Source organism: Pleurodeles waltl, chromosome 7 (genome assembly GCF_031143425.1).
Source record: "Pleurodeles waltl isolate 20211129_DDA chromosome 7, aPleWal1.hap1.20221129, whole genome shotgun sequence".
Taxonomy (NCBI): Eukaryota; Metazoa; Chordata; class Amphibia; order Caudata; family Salamandridae; genus Pleurodeles; species Pleurodeles waltl.
This window is the reverse complement of record NC_090446.1, coordinates 336,866,401-336,885,383: the sequence shown is the minus strand read 5'-3', so window position 1 is coordinate 336,885,383 and position 18,983 is coordinate 336,866,401.

Below are 18,983 nucleotides of genomic sequence, written 5' to 3'. Positions count from 1 at the left end.
GATCGGCTGATTTTTACTACCCCAATCTGCCCCCAAGGGGGGCAGAAACCACTAGGCACCGGGGATTTTTTTTTTGGGCGCCAATGTCACACAGGGGGAGAGACCCCGTAGGCAAGGGTCGCTCCGGGGGGGGGTTAATCTCTAGGCGCCAGGGCAAATATTTTTTGTGTGATTTTTTTTTATTTTTCAGAGATGGGGAGCGACCCATTAGGCAAGGGTCGCTCCCATGGGGGGCAAATTGTATTCAGACCATTTCTGCCCCCCTTGGGGGCAGATTTGCCGATTTTAGGTCAATCTGCCCCCAAGGGGGCAGAAACCACTAGGCACCGGGGATTTTTTTTTGGACGCCAATGTCACGCAGGGGGAGCGACCCCGTAGGCAAGGGTCGCTCCGGGGGGGGGGTTGGGGGGCTGGGGGGGGGATTTATTTTAGGCCATTTCTGTCCCCCCCGGGGCAGATCGGCCTATTGTTATTAGGCTAATCTGCCCCGGGGGGCAGAAACCTCTAGGCGCCAGGGCAAATATTTTTTGTGTGATTTTTTTTTTTTTTTCAGAGATAGGGAGCGACCCATTAGGCAAGGGTCGCTCCCATGGGGGGCAAATTGTATTCAGACCATTTCTGCCCCCCTTGGTGGCAGATTTGCCGATTTTAGGTCAATCTGCCCCCAAGGGGGCAGAAACCACTAGGCACCGGGGATTTTTTTTGGGGCGCCAATGTCACGCAGGGGGAGCGACCCCGTAGGCAAGGGTCGCTCCCAGGAGGGGGTTGGGGGGGTGGGGGACACATTTATTTTAGGCCATTTCTGCCCCCCCTGGGGCCGGCTGAGCTAGAGGCCAAAATCCACAGGTAGGCACTGTTTTCTATGAAAAAATGTGATGTGTCCACGTTGTGTTTTAGGCCATTTCCTGTTGCGGGCGCTAGGCCTACCCACACAAGTGAGGTATCATTTTTATCAGGAGACTTGGGGGAACGCTGGGTGGAAGGAAATTTGTGGCTCCTCTCAGATTCCAGAACTTTCTGTCACCGAAATGTGAAGAAAACTTGTTTTTTAGCCACATTTTGAGGTTTGCAAAGGATTCTGGGTAACAGAACCTGGTCAGAGCCCCACATGTGACCCCATCTTGGTTTCCCCTGGGTTTCTAGTTTTCAAAAATGCGCTGGTTTGCTAGGTTTCCCCAGGTGCCGGCTGAGCTAGAGGTCAAAATCCACAGGTAGACACTGTTTTCTATGAAAAAATGTGAAGTGTTCACGTTGTGTTTTGGGCCATATCCTGTGGCGGATGCTAGGCCTAACCACACAAGTGAGGTATCATTTTTATCGGGAGACTTGGGGAAACGCTAGGTGGAAGGAAATTTGTGGCTCCTCTCAGATTCTAGAACTTTCTGTCACCGAAATGTGAGGAAAATTTGTTTTTTTAGCCAAATTGTGAGGTAAGTAAAGGATTCTGGGTAACAGAACCTGGTCAGAGCCCCACAAGTCACCCCATCTTGGATTCCCCTAGGTCTCTAGTTTCCAAAAATGCACAGATTTGGTAGGTTTCCCTAGGTGCCGGCTGAGCTAGAGGCCAAAATCTACAGGTAGGCCCTTTGCAAAAAACACCTCTGTTTTCTTTCAAAAAATGTGATGTGTCCACGTTGCGTTTTGGGGCATTTCCTGTCGCGGGCGCTAGGCCTACCCACACAAGTGAGGTATCATTTTTATCGGGAGACTTGGGGGAACGCTGGGTGGAAGGAAATTTGTGGCTCCTCCATGATTCCAGAACTTTCTGTCACCAAAATGTGAGGAAAATGTGTTTTTTTAGCCAAATTTTGAGGTTTGCAAAGGATTCTGGGTAACAGAACCTGGTCAGAGCCGCACAAGTCACCCCATCTTGGATTCCCCTAGGTCTCTAGTTTTCAAAAATGCACAGGTTTGGTAGGTTTCCCTGGGTGCCGGCTGAGCTAGAGGCCAAAATCTACAGGAAGGCACTTTGCAAAAAACACCTCTTTTCTTACAAAAAATGTGATGTGTCCACGTTGCGTTTTGGGGCATTTCCTGTCGCGGGCGCTAGGCCTACCCACACAAGTGAGGTATCATTTTTATCGGGAGACTTGGGGGAACGCTGGGTGGAAGGAAATTTGTGGCTGCTCCCTGATTCCAGAATTTTCTGTCACCAAAATGTGAGGAAAATGTGTTTTTTTAGCCAAATTTTGAGGTTTGCAAAGGATTCTGGGTAACAGAACCTGGTCAGAGCCCCACACGTCACCCCATCTTGGATTCCCCTAGGTCTCTAGTTTTAAAAAATGCACAGGTTTGGTAGGTTTCCCTGGGTGCCGGCTGAGCTAGAGGCCAAAATCTACAGGTAGGCACTTTGCAAAAAACACCTCTGTTTTCTTTCAAAAAATGTGATGTGTCCACGTTGCGTTTTGGGGGCATTCCCTATCGCGGGCGCTAGGCCTACCCACACAAGTGAGGTATCATTTTTATCAGGAGATTTGGGGGAACGCTGGGTGGAAGGAAATTTGTGGCTCCTCTCTGATTCCAGAACTTTCTGTCACCAAAATTTGAGGAAAATGTGTTTTTTTAGCCAAAGTTTGAGGTTTGCAAAGGATTCTGGGTAACAGAACCTGGTCGGAGCCCCACAAGTCACCCCATCTTGGATTCCCCTAGGTCTCTAGTTTTCATAAATGCACAGGTTTGGTAGGTTTCCCTAGGTGCCGGATGAGATAGAGGCCAAAATCTATAGGTAGGCACTTTGCAAAAACACCTCTGTTTTCTTTCAAAAAATGTGATGTGTCCACGTTGCGTTTTGGGGCATTTCCTTTCGCGGGCGCTAGGCCTACCCACTCAAGTGAGGTATCATTGTTATTGGGAGACTTGGGTGAACGCTGGGTGGAAGAAAATTGGTGGCTCCTCTCTGATTCCAGAACTTTCTGTCACCAAAATGTGAGGAAAATGTGTTTTTTTAGCCAAATTTTGAGGTTTGCAAAGGATTCTGGGTAACAGAACCTGGTCAGAGCCCCACAAGTCACCCCATCTTGGATTCCCCTAGGTCTCTAGTTTTCAAAAATGCACAGGTTTGGTAGGTTTCCCTGGGTGCCGGCTGAGCTAGAGGCCAAAATCTACAGGAAGGCACTTTGCAAAAAACACCTCTTTTCTTACAAAAAATGTGATGTGTCCACGTTGCGTTTTGGGGCATTTCCTGTCGCGGGCGCTAGGCCTACCCACACAAGTGAGGTATCATTTTTATCGGGAGACTTGGGGGAACGCTGGGTGGAAGGAAATTTGTGGCTGCTCCCTGATTCCAGAATTTTCTGTCACCAAAATGTGAGGAAAATGTGTTTTTTTAGCCAAATTTTGAGGTTTGCAAAGGATTCTGGGTAACAGAACCTGGTCGGAGCCCCACAAGTCACCCCATCTTGGATTCCCCTAGGTCTCTAGTTTTCATAAATGCACAGGTTTGGTAGGTTTCCCTAGGTGCCGGATGAGCTAGAGTCCAAAATCTACAGGTAGGCACTTTGCAAAAACACCTCTGTTTTCTTTCAAAAAATGTGATGTGTCCACGTTGCGTTTTGGGGCATTTCCTTTCGCGGGCGCTAGGCCTACCCACTCAAGTGAGGTATCATTGTTATTGGGAGACTTGGGTGAACGCTGGGTGGAAGGAAATTGGTGGCTCCTCTCTGATTCCAGAACTTTCTGTCACCAAAATGTGAGGAAAATGTGTTTTTTTAGCCAAATTTTGAGGTTTGCAAAGGATTCTGGGTAACAGAACCTGGTCAGAGCCCCACAAGTCACCCCATCTTGGATTCCCCTAGGTCTCTAGTTTTAAAAAATGCACAGGTTTGGTAGGTTTCCCTGGGTGCCGGCTGAGCTAGAGGCCAAAATCTACAGGTAGGCACTTTGCAAAAAACACCTCTGTTTTCTTTCAAAAAATTTGATGTGTCCACGTTGCGTTTTGGAGCATTTCCTGTCGTGGGCGCTAGGCCTACCCACACAAGTGAGGTATCATTTTTATAGGGAGACTTGGGGGAATGCTGGGTGGAAGGAAATTGGTGGCTCCTCTCTGATTCCAGAACTTTCTGTCACCAAAATTTGAGGAAAATGTGTTTTTTTAGCCAAAGTTTGAGGTTTGCAAAGGATTCTGGGTAACAGAACCTAGTCGGAGCCCCACAAGTCATTCCATCTTGGATTCCCATAGGTCTCTAGTTTTCATAAATGCACAGGTTTGGTAGGTTTCCCTAGGTGCCGGATGAGCTAGAGGCCAAAATCTATAGGTAGGCACTTTGCAAAAACACCTCTGTTTTCTTTAAAAAAATGTGATGTGTCCACGTTGCGTTTTGGGGCATTTCCTTTCGCGGGCGCTAGGCCTACCCACACAAGTGAGGTATCATTGTTATTGGGAGACTTGGGTGAACGCTGGGTGGAAGGAAATTGGTGGCTCCTCTCTGATTCCAGAACTTTCTGTCACCAAAATGTGAGGAAAACGTGTTTTTTTAGCCAAATTTTGAGGTTTGCAAAGGATTCTGGGTAACAGAACCTGGTCAGAGCCCCACAAGTCACCCCATCTTGGATTCCCCTAGGTCTCTAGTTTTCAAAAATGCACAGGTTTGGTAGGTTTCCCTGGGTGCCGGCTGAGCTAGAGGCCAAAATCTACAGGTAGGCACTTTGCAAACAACACCTCTGTTTTCTTTCAAAAAATGTGATGTGTCCACGTTGCGTTTTGGGGCATTTCCTGTCGCGGGCACTAGGCCTACCCACACAAGTGAGGTATCATTTTTATCGGGAGACTTGGGGGAATGCTGGGTGGAAGGAAATTTGTGGCTCCTCTCTGATTCCAGAACTTTCTGTCACCTAAATTTGAGGAAAATGTGTTTTTTTAGCCAAAGTTTGAGGTTCGTAAAGGATTCTGGGTAACAGAACCTGGTCAGAGCCCCACAAGTCACCCCATCTTGGATTCCCCTAGGTCTCTAGTTTTAAAAAATGCACAGGTTTGGTAGGTTTCCCTAGGTGCCGGCTGAGCTAGAGGCCAAAATCTACAGGTAGGCACTTTGCAAAAAACACCTCTGTTTTCTTTAAAAAAATGTGATGTGTCCATGTTGCGTTTTGGGGCATTTCCTGTCGCGGGCGCTAGGCCTACCCACACAAGTGAGGTATAATTTTTATCGGGAGACTTGGGGGAACGCTGAGTGGAAGGAAATTTGTGGCTCCTCTCTGATTCCAGAACTTTCTGTCACCAAAATGTGAGGAAAACGTGTTTTTTTAGCCAAATTTTGAGGTTTGCAAAGGATTCTGGGTAACAGAACCTGGTTAGAGCCCCACAAGTCACCCCACCTTGGATTCCCCTAGGTCTCTAGTTTTCAAAAATGCACAGGTTTGGTAGGTTTCCCTAGGTGCCGGCTGAGCTAGAGGCCAAAATCTACAGGTAGGCACTTTGCAGAAAACACCTCTGTTTTCTTTTAAAAAATGTGATGTGTCCATGTTGCGTTTTGGGGCATTTCCTGTCGCGGGCGCTAGGCCTACCCACACAAGTGAGGTATCATTTTTATAGGGAGACTTGGGGGAATGCTGGGTGGAAGGAAATTTGTGGCTCCTCTCTGATTCCAGAACTTTCTGTCACCAAAATGTGAGGAAAACGTGTTTTTTTAGCCAAATTTTGAGGTTTGCAAAGGATTCTGGGTAACAGAACCTGGTTAGAGCCCCACAAGTCATCCCATCTTGGATTCCTCTAGGTCTCTAGTTTTCAAAAAGGCACAAGTTTGGTAGGTTTCCCTGGGTGCCGGCTGAGCTAGAGGCCAAAATCTACAGGTAGGCACTTTGCAAAAAACACCTCTGTTTTCTTTAAAAAAATGTGATGTGTCCACGTTGCGTTTTGGAGCATTTCCTGTCGCGGGCGCTAGGCCTACCCACACAAGTGAGGTATCATTTTTATTGGGAGACTTGGTGGAATGCTGGGTGGAAGGAAATTTGTGGCTCCTCTCTGATTCCAGAACTTTCTGTCACCAAAATTTGAGGAAAATGTGGTTTTTTAGCCAAAGTTTGAGGTTTTCAAAGGATTCTGGGTAACAGAACCTGGTCAGAGCCCCACAAGTCACCCCATCTTGGATTCCCCTAGGTCTCTAGTTTTCACAAATGCACAGGTTTGGTAGGTTTCCCTAGGTGCCGGCTGAGCTAGAGGCCAAAATCTACAGGTAGGCACTTTGCAAAAAACACCTCTGTTTTCTTTCAAAAAATGTGATGTGTCCACGTTGCGTTTTGGGGCATTTCCTGTCGCGGGCGCTAGGCCTACCCACACAAGTGAGGTATCATTTTTATCGGGAGACTTGGGGGAACGCTGGGTGGAAGGAAATTTGTGGCTCCTCTCTGATTCCAGAACTTTCTGTCACCAAAATGTGAGGAAAATGTGTTTTTTTTACCCAAATTTTGAGGTTTGCAAAGGATTCTGGGTAACAGAACCTGGTCAGAGCCCCACAAGTCACCCCATCTTGGATTCCCCTAGGTCTCTAGTTTCCAAAAATGCACAGATTTGGTAGGTTTCCCTAGGTGCCGGCTGAGCTAGAGGCCAAAATCTACAGGTAGGCACTTTGCAAAAAACACCTCTGTTTTCTTTAAAAAAATGTGATGTGTCCACGTTGCGTTTTGGGGCATTTCCTGTCGCGGGCGCTAGGCCTCCCACACAAGTGAGGTATCATTTTTATCGGGAGACTTGGGGGAACGCTGGGTGGAAGGAAATTTGTGGCTCCTCCATGATTCCAGAACTTTCTGTCACCAAAATGTGAGGAAAATGTGTTTTTTTTAGCCAAATTTTGAGGTTTGCAAAGGATTCTGGGTAACAGAACCTGGTCAGAGCCGCACAAGTCACCCCATCTTGGATTCCCCTAGGTCTCTAGTTTTAAAAAATGCACAGGTTTGGTAGGTTTCCCTGGGTGCCGGCTGAGCTAGAGGCCAAAATCTACAGGAAGGCACTTTGCAAAAAACACCTCTTTTCTTTCAAAAAATGTGATGTGTCCACGTTGCGTTTTGGGGCATTTCCTATCGCGGGCGCTAGGCCTACCCACACAAGTGAGGTATCATTTTTATCAGGAGATTTGGGGGAACGCTGGGTGGATGGAAATTTGTGGCTCCTCTCTGATTCCAGAACTTTCTGTCACCAAAATTTGAGGAAAATTTGTTTTTTTCAGCCAAAGTTTGAGGTTTGCAAAGGATTCTGGGTAACAGAACCTGGTCAGAGCCCCACAAGTCACCCCATCTTGGATTCCCCTAGGTCTCTAGTTTTCAAAAATACACAGGTTTGGTAGGTTTCCCTAGGTGCCGGCTGAGCTAGAGGCCAAAATCTACAGGTAGGCACTTTGCAAAAAACACCTCTGTTTTCTTTTAAAAAATGTGATGCGTCCACGTTGCGTTTTGGGGCATTTCCTGTCGCGGGCGCTAGGCCTACCCACACAAGTGAGGTATAATTTTTATAGGGAGACTTGGGGGAATGCTGGGTGGAAGGAAATTTGTGGCTCCTCTCTGATTCCAGAACTTTCTGTCACCAAAATTTGAGGAAAATGTGTTTTTTTAGCCAAAGTTTGAGGTTTGCATAGGATTCTGGGTAACAGAACCTGGTCGGAGCCCCACAAGTCACCCCATCTTGGATTCCCCTAGGTCTCTAGTTTTCATAAATGCACAGGTTTGGTAGGTTTCCCTAGGTGCCGGATGAGCTAGAGGCCAAAATCTATAGGTAGGCACTTTGCAAAAAAACCTCTGTGTTCTTTCAAAAAATGTGATGTGTCCACGTTGCGTTTTGGGGCATTTCCTTTCGCGGGCGCTAGGCCTACCCACACAAGTGAGGTATCATTGTTATTGGGAGACTTGGGTGAACGCTGGGTGGAAAGAAATTGGTGGCTCCTCTCTGATTCCAGAACTTTCTGTCACCAAAATGTGAGGAAAACGTGTTTTTTTAGCCAAATTTTGAGGTTTGCAAAGGATTCTGGGTAACAGAACCTGGTCAGAGCCCCACAAGTCACCCCATCTTGGATTCCCCTAGGTCTCTAGTTTTCAAAAATGCACAGGTTTGGTAGGTTTCCCTGGGTGCCGGCTGAGCTAGAGGCCAAAATCTACAGGTAGGCACTTTGCAAAAAACACCTCTGTTTTCTTTCAAAAAATGTGATGTGTCCACGTTGCGTTTTGGAGCATTTCCTGTCGCGGGCGCTAGGCCTACCCACACAAGTGAGGTATCATTTTTATAGGGAGACTTGGGGGAATGCTGGGTGGAAGGAAATTGGTGGCTCCTCTCTGATTCCAGAACTTTCTGTCACCAAAATTTGAGGAAAATGTGTTTTTTTAGCCAAAGTTTGAGGTTTGCAAAGGATTCTGGGTAACAGAACCTGGTCGGAGCCCCACAAGTCACCCCATCTTGGATTCCCCTAGGTCTCTAGTTTTCATAAATGCACAGGTTTGGTAGGTTTCCCTAGGTGCCGGATGAGCTAGAGGCCAAAATCTATAGGAAGGCACTTTGCAAAAACACCTCTGTTTTCTTTCAAAAAATGTGATGTGTCCACGTTGCGTTTTGGGGCATTTCCTTTCACGGGCGCTAGGCCTACCCACACAAGTGAGGTATCATTGTTATTGGGAGACTTGGGGGAACGCTGGGTGGAAGGAAATTGGTGGCTCCTCTCTGATTCCAGAACTTTCTGTCACCAAAATGTGAGGAAAACGTGTTTTTTTAGCCAAATTTTGAGGTTTGCAAAGGATTCTGGGTAACAGAACCTGGTCAGAGCCCCACAAGTCACCCCATCTTGGATTCCCCTAGGTCTCTAGTTTTCAAAAATACACAGGTTTGGTAGGTTTCCCTAGGTGCCGGCTGAGCTAGAGGCCAAAATCTACAGGTAGGCACTTTGCAAAAAACACCTCTGTTTTCTTTCAAAAAATGTTATGTGTCCACGTTGCGTTTTGGGGCATCTCCTGTCGCGGCCGCTAGGCCTACCCACACAAGTGAGGTATCATTTTTATCGGGAGACTTGGGGGAACGCTGAGTGGAAGGAAATTTGTGGCTCCTCTCTGATTCCAGAACTTTCTGTCACCAAAATGTGAGGAAAACGTGTTTTTTTAGCCAAATTTTGAGGTTTGCAAAGGATTCTGGATAACAGAACCTGGTTAGAGCCCCACAAGTCACCCCACCTTGGATTCCCCTAGGTCTCTAGTTTTAAAAAATGCACAGGTTTGGTAGGTTTCCCTAGGTGCCGGCTGAGCCAGAGACCAAAATCTACAGGTAGGCTCTTTGCAAAAAACACCTATGTTTTCTTTTAAAAAATGTGATGTGTCCATGTTGCGTTTTGGGGCATTTCCTGTCGCGGGCGCTAGGCCTACCCACACAAGTGAGGTATCATTTTTATAGGGAGACTTGGGGGAATGCTGGGTGGAAGGAAATTTGTGGCTCCTCTCTCATTCCAGAACTTTCTGTCACCAAAATGTGAGGAAAACGTGTTTTTTTAGCCAAATTTTGAGGTTTGCAAAGGATTCTGGGTAACAGAACCTGGTTAGAGCCCCACAAGTCACCCCATCTTGGATTCCTCTAGGTCTCTAGTTTTCAAAAATGCACAAGTTTGGTAGGTTTCCCTGGGTGCCGGCTGAGCTAGAGGCCAAAATCTACAGGTAGGCATTTTGCAAAAAACACCTCTGTTTTCTTTCTAAAAATGTGATGTGTCCACGTTGCGTTTTGGAGCATTTCCTGTCGCGGGCGCTAGGCCTACCCACACAAGTGAGGTATCATTTTTATCGGGAGACTTGGTGGAATGCTGGGTGGAAGGAAATTTGTGGCTCCTCTCTTATTCCAGAACTTTCTGTCACCAAAATTTGAGGAAAATGTGTTTTTTTAGCCAAAGTTTGAGGTTTGCAAAGGATTCTGGGTAACAGAACCTGGTCAGAGCCCCACAAGTCACCCCATCTTGGATTCCCCTAGGTCTCTAGTTTTCACAAATGCATGGGTTTGGTAGGTTTCCCTAGGTGCCGGCTGAGCTAGAGGCCAAAATCTACAGGTAGGCACTTTGCAAAAAACACCTCTGTTTTCTTTAAAAAAATGTGATGTGTCCACGTTGTGTTTTGGGGCATTTCCTGTCGCGGGCGCTAGGCCTACCCACACAAGTGAGGTATCATTTTTATCGGGAGACTTGGGGGAACGCTGGGTGGAAGGAAATTTGTGGCTCCTCTCTGATTCCAGAACTTTCTGTCACCAAAATTTGAGGAAAATGTGTTTTTTTAGCCAAAGTTTGAGGTTTGCAAAGAATTCTGGGTAACAGAACCTGGTCAGAGCCCCACAAGTCACCCCATCTTGGATTTCCCTAGGTCTCTAGTTTAAAAAAATGCACAGGTTTGGTAGGTTTCCCTAGGTGCCGGCTGAGCTAGAGGCCAAAATCTATAGGTAGGCACTTTGCAAAAAACACCTCTGTTTTCTTTAAAAAAAATGTGATGTGTCCACGTTGCGTTTTGGGGCATCTTCTGTCGCGGCCGCTAGGCCTACCCACACAAGTGAGGTATCATTTTTATCGGGAGACTTGGGGGAACGCTGAGTGGAAGGAAATTTGTGGCTCCTCTCTGATTCCAGAACTTTCTGTCACCAAAATGTGAGGAAAATGTGTTTTTTTACCCAAATTTTGAGGTTTGCAAAGGATTCTGGGTAACAGAACCTGGTTAGAGCCCCACAAGTCACCCCACCTTGGATTCCCCTAGGTCTCTAGTTTTAAAAAATGCACAGGTTTGGTAGGTTTCCCTAGGTGCCGGCTGAGCTAGAGGCCAAAATCTACAGGTAGGCACTTTGCAAAAAACACCTCTGTTTTCTTTTAAAAAATGTGATGTGTCCACGTTGCGTTTTGGGGCATTTCCTGTCGCGGGCACTAGGCCTACCCACACAAGTGAGGTATCATTTTTATCGGGAGACTTGGGGGAATGCTGGGTGGAAGGAAATGTGTGGCTCCTCTCTGATTCCAGAACTTTCTGTCACCAAAATTTGAGGAAAATGTGTTTTTTTAGCCAAAGTTTGAGGTTTGCAAAGGATTCTGGGTAACAGAACCTGGTCAGAGCCCCACAAGTCACCCCATCTTGGATTCCCCTAGGTCTCTAGTTTTCACAAATGCACGGGTTTGGTAGGTTTCCCTAGGTGCCGGCTGAGCTAGAGGCCAAAATCTACAGGTAGGCACTTTGCAAAAAACACCTCTGTTTTCTTTCAAAAAATGTGATGTGTCCACGTTGTGTTTTGGGGCATTTCCTGTCGCGGGCGCTAGGCCTACCCACACAAGTGAGGTGTCATTTTTATCGGGAGACTTGGGGGAACGCTGGGTGGAAGGAAATTTGTGGCTCCTCTCTGATTCCAGAACTTTCTGTCACCAAAATTTGAGGAAAATGTGTTTTTTTAGCCAAAGTTTGAGGTTTGCAAAGAATTCTGGGTAACAGAACCTGGTCAGAGCCCCACAAGTCACCCCATCTTGGATTTCCCTAGGTCTCTAGTTTAAAAAAATGCACAGGTTTGGTAGGTTTCCCTAGGTGCCGGCTGAGCTAGAGGCCAAAATCTATAGGTAGGCACTTTGCAAAAAACACCTCTGTTTTCTTTAAAAAAAATGTGATGTGTCCACGTTGCGTTTTGGGGCATCTTCTGTCGCGGCCGCTAGGCCTACCCACACAAGTGAGGTATCATTTTTATCGGGAGACTTGGGGAACGCTGAGTGGAAGGAAATTTGTGGCTCCTCTCTGATTCCAGAACTTTCTGTCACCAAAATGTGAGGAAAATGTGTTTTTTTACCCAAATTTTGAGGTTTGCAAAGGATTCTGGGTAACAGAACCTGGTTAGAGCCCCACAAGTCACCCCACCTTGGATTCCCCTAGGTCTCTAGTTTTAAAAAATGCACAGGTTTGGTAGGTTTCCCTAGGTGCCGGCTGAGCTAGAGGCCAAAATCTACAGGTAGGCACTTTGCAAAAAACACCTCTGTTTTCTTTTAAAAAATGTGATGTGTCCACGTTGCGTTTTGGGGCATTTCCTGTCGCGGGCACTAGGCCTACCCACACAAGTGAGGTATCATTTTTATCGGGAGACTTGGGGGAATGCTGGGTGGAAGGAAATGTGTGGCTCCTCTCTGATTCCAGAACTTTCTGTCACCAAACATTGAGGAAAATGTGTTTTTTTAGCCAAAGTTTGAGGTTTGCAAAGGATTCTGGGTAACAGAACCTGGTCGGAGCCCCACAAGTTACCCCATCTTGGATTCCCCTAGGTCTCTAGTTTTCATAAATGCACAGGTTTGGTAGGTTTCCCTAGGTGCCGGATGAGCTAGAGGCCAAAATCTATAGGTAGGCACTTTGCAAAAAACACCTCTGTTTTCTTTAAAAAAATGTGATGTGTCCACGTTGCGTTTTGGGGCATTTCCTGTCGCAGGGGCTAGGCCTACCCACACAAGTGAGGTATCATTGTTATCGGGAGACTTGGGGGAACGCTGGGTGGAAGGAAATTTGTGGCTCCTCTCTGATTCCCGAACTTTCTGTCACCAAAATGTGAGGAAAACGTGTTTTTTTAGCCAAATTTTGAGGTTTGCAAAGGATTCTGGGTAACAGAACCTGGTCAGAGCCCCACAAGTCACCCCATCTTGGATTCCCCTAGGTCTCTAGTTTTCAAAAATGCACAGGTTTGGTAGGTTTCCCTAGGTGCCGGCTGAGCTAGAGGCCAAAATCTACAGGTAGGCACTTTGCAAAAAACACCTCTGTTTTCTTTCAAAAAATGTGATGTGTCCACGTTGTGTTTTGGGGCATTTCCTGTCGCGGGCGCTAGGCCTACCCACACAAGTGAGGTATCATTTTTATCGGGAGACTTGGGGGAACGCTGGGTGGAAGGAAATTTGTGGCTCCTGTCTGATTCCAGAACTTTCTGTCACCAAAATTTGAGGAAAATGTGTTTTTTAAGCCAAAGTTTGAGGTTTGCAAAGAATTCTGGGTAACAGAACCTGGTCAGAGCCCCACAAGTCACCCCATCTTGGATTTCCCTAGGTCTCTAGTTTTCAAAATGCACAGGTTTGGTAGGTTTCCCTAGGTGCCGGCTGAGCTAGAGGCCAAAATCTACAGGTAGGCACTTTGCAAAAAACACCTCTGTTTTCTTTTAAAAAATGTGATGTGTCCACGTTGCGTTTTGGGGCATTTCCTTTCGCGGGCGCTAGGCCTACCCACACAAGTGAGGTATCATTGTTATTGGGAGACTTGGGTGAACGCTGGGTGGAAAGAAATTGGTGGCTCCTCTCTGATTCCAGAACTTTCTGTCACCAAAATGTGAGGAAAACGTGTTTTTTTAGCCAAATTTTGAGGTTTGCAAAGGATTCTGGGTAACAGAACCTGGTCAGAGCCCCACAAGTCACCCCATCTTGGATTCCCCTAGGTCTCTAGTTTTCATAAATGCACAGGTTTGGTAGGTTTCCCTAGGTGCCGGATGAGCTAGAGGCCAAAATCTATAGGTAGGCACTTTGCAAAAAAACCTCTGTGTTCTTTCAAAAAATGTGATGTGTCCACGTTGCGTTTTGGGGCATTTCCTTTCGCGGGCGCTAGGCCTACCCACACAAGTGAGGTATCATTGTTATTGGGAGACTTGGGTGAACGCTGGGTGGAAAGAAATTGGTGGCTCCTCTCTGATTCCAGAACTTTCTGTCACCAAAATGTGAGGAAAACGTGTTTTTTTTAGCCAAATTTTGAGGTTTGCAAAGGATTCTGGGTAACAGAACCTGGTCAGAGCCCCACAAGTCACCCCATCTTGGATTCCCCTAGGTCTCTAGTTTTCAAAAATGCACAGGTTTGGTAGGTTTCCCTGGGTGCCGGCTGAGCTAGAGGCCAAAATCTACAGGTAGGCACTTTGCAAAAAACACCTCTGTTTTCTTTCAAAAAATGTGATGTGTCCACGTTGCGTTTTGGAGCATTTCCTGTCGCGGGCGCTAGGCCTACCCACACAAGTGAGGTATCATTTTTATAGGGAGACTTGGGGGAATGCTGGGTGGAAGGAAATTGGTGGCTCCTCTCTGATTCCAGAACTTTCTGTCACCAAAATTTGAGGAAAATGTGTTTTTTTAGCCAAAGTTTGAGGTTTGCAAAGGATTCTGGGTAACAGAACCTGGTCGGAGCCCCACAAGTCACCCCATCTTGGATTCCCCTAGGTCTCTAGTTTTCATAAATGCACAGGTTTGGTAGGTTTCCCTAGGTGCCGGATGAGCTAGAGGCCAAAATCTATAGGAAGGCACTTTGCAAAAACACCTCTGTTTTCTTTCAAAAAATGTGATGTGTCCACGTTGCGTTTTGGGGCATTTCCTTTCACGGGCGCTAGGCCTACCCACACAAGTGAGGTATCATTGTTATTGGGAGACTTGGGGGAACGCTGGGTGGAAGGAAATTGGTGGCTCCTCTCTGATTCCAGAACTTTCTGTCACCAAAATGTGAGGAAAACGTGTTTTTTTAGCCAAATTTTGAGGTTTGCAAAGGATTCTGGGTAACAGAACCTGGTCAGAGCCCCACAAGTCACCCCATCTTGGATTCCCCTAGGTCTCTAGTTTTCAAAAATACACAGGTTTGGTAGGTTTCCCTAGGTGCCGGCTGAGCTAGAGGCCAAAATCTACAGGTAGGCACTTTGCAAAAAACACCTCTGTTTTCTTTCAAAAAATGTTATGTGTCCACGTTGCGTTTTGGGGCATCTCCTGTCGCGGCCGCTAGGCCTACCCACACAAGTGAGGTATCATTTTTATCGGGAGACTTGGGGGAACGCTGAGTGGAAGGAAAGTTGTGGCGCCTCTCTGATTCCAGAACTTTCTGTCACCAAAATGTGAGGAAAACGTGTTTTTTTAGCCAAATTTTGAGGTTTGCAAAGGATTCTGGATAACAGAACCTGGTTAGAGCCCCACAAGTCACCCCACCTTGGATTCCCCTAGGTCTCTAGTTTTAAAAAATGCACAGGTTTGGTAGGTTTCCCTAGGTGCCGGCTGAGCCAGAGACCAAAATCTACAGGTAGGCTCTTTGCAAAAAACACCTCTGTTTTCTTTTAAAAAATGTGATGTGTCCATGTTGCGTTTTGGGGCATTTCCTGTCGCGGGCGCTAGGCCTACCCACACAAGTGAGGTATCATTTTTATAGGGAGACTTGGGGGAATGCTGGGTGGAAGGAAATTTGTGGCTCCTCTCTGATTCCAGAACTTTCTGTCACCAAAATGTGAGGAAAACGTGTTTTTTTAGCCAAATTTTGAGGTTTGCAAAGGATTCTGGGTAACAGAACCTGGTTAGAGCCCCACAAGTCACCCCATCTTGGATTCCTCTAGGTCTCTAGTTTTCAAAAATGCACAAGTTTGGTAGGTTTCCCTGGGTGCCGGCTGAGCTAGAGGCCAAAATCTACAGGTAGGCACTTTGCAAAAAACACCTCTGTTTTCTTTCAAAAAATGTGATGTGTCCACGTTGCGTTTTGGAGCATTTCCTGTCGCGGGCGCTAGGCCTACCCACACAAGTGAGGTATCATTTTTATCGGGAGACTTGGTGGAATGCTGGGTGGAAGGAAATTTGTGGCTCCTCTCTGATTCCAGAACTTTCTGTCACCAAAATTTGAGGAAAATGTGTTTTTTTAGCCAAAGTTTGAGGTTTGCAAAGGATTCTGGGTAACAGAACCTGGTCAGAGCCCCACAAGTCACCCCATCTTGGATTCCCCTAGGTCTCTAGTTTTCACAAATGCACGGGTTTGGTAGGTTTCCCTAGGTGCCGGCTGAGCTAGAGGCCAAAATCTACAGGTAGGCACTTTGCAAAAAACACCTCTGTTTTCTTTCAAAAAATGTGATGTGTCCACGTTGTGTTTTGGGGCATTTCCTGTCGCGGGCGCTAGGCCTACCCACACAAGTGAGGTATCATTTTTATCGGGAGACTTGGGGGAACGCTGGGTGGAAGGAAATTTGTGGCTCCTCTCTGATTCCAGAACTTTCTGTCACCAAAATTTGAGGAAAATGTGTTTTTTTAGCCAAAGTTTGAGGTTTGCAAAGAATTCTGGGTAACAGAACCTGGTCAGAGCCCCACAAGTCACCCCATCTTGGATTTCCCTAGGTCTCTAGTTTAAAAAAATGCACAGGTTTGGTAGGTTTCCCTAGGTGCCGGCTGAGCTAGAGGCCAAAATCTACAGGTAGGCACTTTGCAAAAAACACCTCTGTTTTCTTTAAAAAAAATGTGATGTGTCCACGTTGCGTTTTGGGGCATCTCCTGTCGCGGCCGCTAGGCCTACCCACACAAGTGAGGTATCATTTTTATCGGGAGACTTGGGGGAACGCTGAGTGGAAGGAAATTTGTGGCTCCTCTCTGATTCCAGAACTTTCTGTCACCAAAATGTGAGGAAAATGTGTTTTTTTACCCAAATTTTGAGGTTTGCAAAGGATTCTGGGTAACAGAACCTGGTTAGAGCCCCACAAGTCACCCCACCTTGGATTCCCCTAGGTCTCTAGTTTTAAAAAATGCACAGGTTTGGTAGGTTTCCCTAGGTGCCGGCTGAGCTAGAGGCCAAAATCTACAGGTAGGCACTTTGCAAAAAACACCTCTGTTTTCTTTTAAAAAATGTGATGTGTCCACGTTGCGTTTTGGGGCATTTCCTGTCGCGGGCGCTAGGCCTACCCACACAAGTGAGGTATCATTTTTATAGGGAGACTTGGGGGAATGCTGGGTGGAAGGAAATTTGTGGCTCCTCTCTGATTCCAGAACTTTCTGTCACCAAAATGTGAGGAAAACGTGTTTTTTTAGCCAAATTTTGAGGTTTGCAAAGGATTCTGGGTAACAGAACCTGGTTAGAGCCCCACAAGTCACCCCATCTTGGATTCCTCTAGGTCTCTAGTTTTCAAAAATGCACAAGTTTGGTAGGTTTCCCTGGGTGCCGGCTGAGCTAGAGGCCAAAATCTACAGGTAGGCACTTTGCAAAAAACACCTCTGTTTTCTTTCAAAAAATGTGATGTGTCCACGTTGCGTTTTGGAGCATTTCCTGTCGCGGGCGCTAGGCCTACCCACACAAGTGAGGTATCATTTTTATCGGGAGACTTGGTGGAATGCTGGGTGGAAGGAAATTTGTGGCTCCTCTCTGATTCCAGAACTTTCTGTCACCAAAATTTGAGGAAAATGTGTTTTTTTAGCCAAAGTTTGAGGTTTGCAAAGGATTCTGGGTAACAGAACCTGGTCAGAGCCCCACAAGTCACCCCATCTTGGATTCCCCTAGGTCTCTAGTTTTCACAAATGCACGGGTTTGGTAGGTTTCCCTAGGTGCCGGCTGAGCTAGAGGCCAAAATCTACAGGTAGGCACTTTGCAAAAAACACCTCTGTTTTCTTTCAAAAAATGTGATGTGTCCACGTTGTGTTTTGGGGCATTTCCTGTCGCGGGCGCTAGGCCTACCCACACAAGTGAGGTATCATTTTTATCGGGAGACTTGGGGGAACGCTGGGTGGAAGGAAATTTGTGGCTCCTCTCTGATTCCAGAACTTTCTGTCACCAAAATTTGAGGAAAATGTGTTTTTTTAGCCAAAGTTTGAGGTTTGCAAAGAATTCTGGGTAACAGAACCTGGTCAGAGCCCCACAAGTCACCCCATCTTGGATTTCCCTAGGTCTCTAGTTTAAAAAAATGCACAGGTTTGGTAGGTTTCCCTAGGTGCCGGCTGAGCTAGAGGCCAAAATCTACAGGTAGGCACTTTGCAAAAAACACCTCTGTTTTCTTTAAAAAAAATGTGATGTGTCCACGTTGCGTTTTGGGGCATCTCCTGTCGCGGCCGCTAGGCCTACCCACACAAGTGAGGTATCATTTTTATCGGGAGACTTGGGGGAACGCTGAGTGGAAGGAAATTTGTGGCTCCTCTCTGATTCCAGAACTTTCTGTCACCAAAATGTGAGGAAAATGTGTTTTTTTACCCAAATTTTGAGGTTTGCAAAGGATTCTGGGTAACAGAACCTGGTTAGAGCCCCACAAGTCACCCCACCTTGGATTCCCCTAGGTCTCTAGTTTTAAAAAATGCACAGGTTTGGTAGGTTTCCCTAGGTGCCGGCTGAGCTAGAGGCCAAAATCTACAGGTAGGCACTTTGCAAAAAACACCTCTGTTTTCTTTTAAAAAATGTGATGTGTCCACGTTGCGTTTTGGGGCATTTCCTGTCGCGGGCACTAGGCCTACCCACACAAGTGAGGTATCATTTTTATCGGGAGACTTGGGGGAATGCTGGGTGGAAGGAAATGTGTGGCTCCTCTCTGATTCCAGAACTTTCTGTCACCAAAATTTGAGGAAAATGTGTTTTTTTAGCCAAAGTTTGAGGTTTGCAAAGGATTCTGGGAAACAGAACCTGGTCGGAGCCCCACAAGTCACCCCATCTTGGATTCCCCTAGGTCTCTAGTTTTCATAAATGCACAGGTTTGGTAGGTTTCCCTAGGTGCCGGATGAGCTAGAGGCCAAAATCTATAGGTAGGCACTTTGCAAAAAACACCTCTGTTTTCTTTAAAAAAATGTGATGTGTCCACGTTGCGTTTTGGGGCATTTCCTGTCGCAGGGGCTAGGCCTACCCACACAAGTGAGGTATCATTGTTATCGGGAGACTTGGGGGAACGCTGGGTGGAAGGAAATTTGTGGCTCCTCTCTGATTCCAGAACTTTCTGTCACCAAAATTTGAGGAAAATGTGTTTTTTTAGCCAAAGTTTGAGGTTTGCAAAGAATTCTGGGTAACAGAACCTGGTCAGAGCCCCACAAGTCACCCCATCTTGGATTTCCCTAGGTCTCTAGTTTAAAAAAATGCACAGGTTTGGTAGGTTTCCCTAGGTGCCGGCTGAGCTAGAGGCCAAAATCTATAGGTAGGCACTTTGCAAAAAACACCTCTGTTTTCTTTTAAAAAAATGTGATGTGTCCACGTTGCGTTTTGGGGCATCTCCTGTCGCGGCCGCTAGGCCTACCCACACAAGTGAGGTATCATTTTTATCGGGAGACTTGGGGGAACGCTGAGTGGAAGGAAATTTGTGGCTCCTCTCTGAT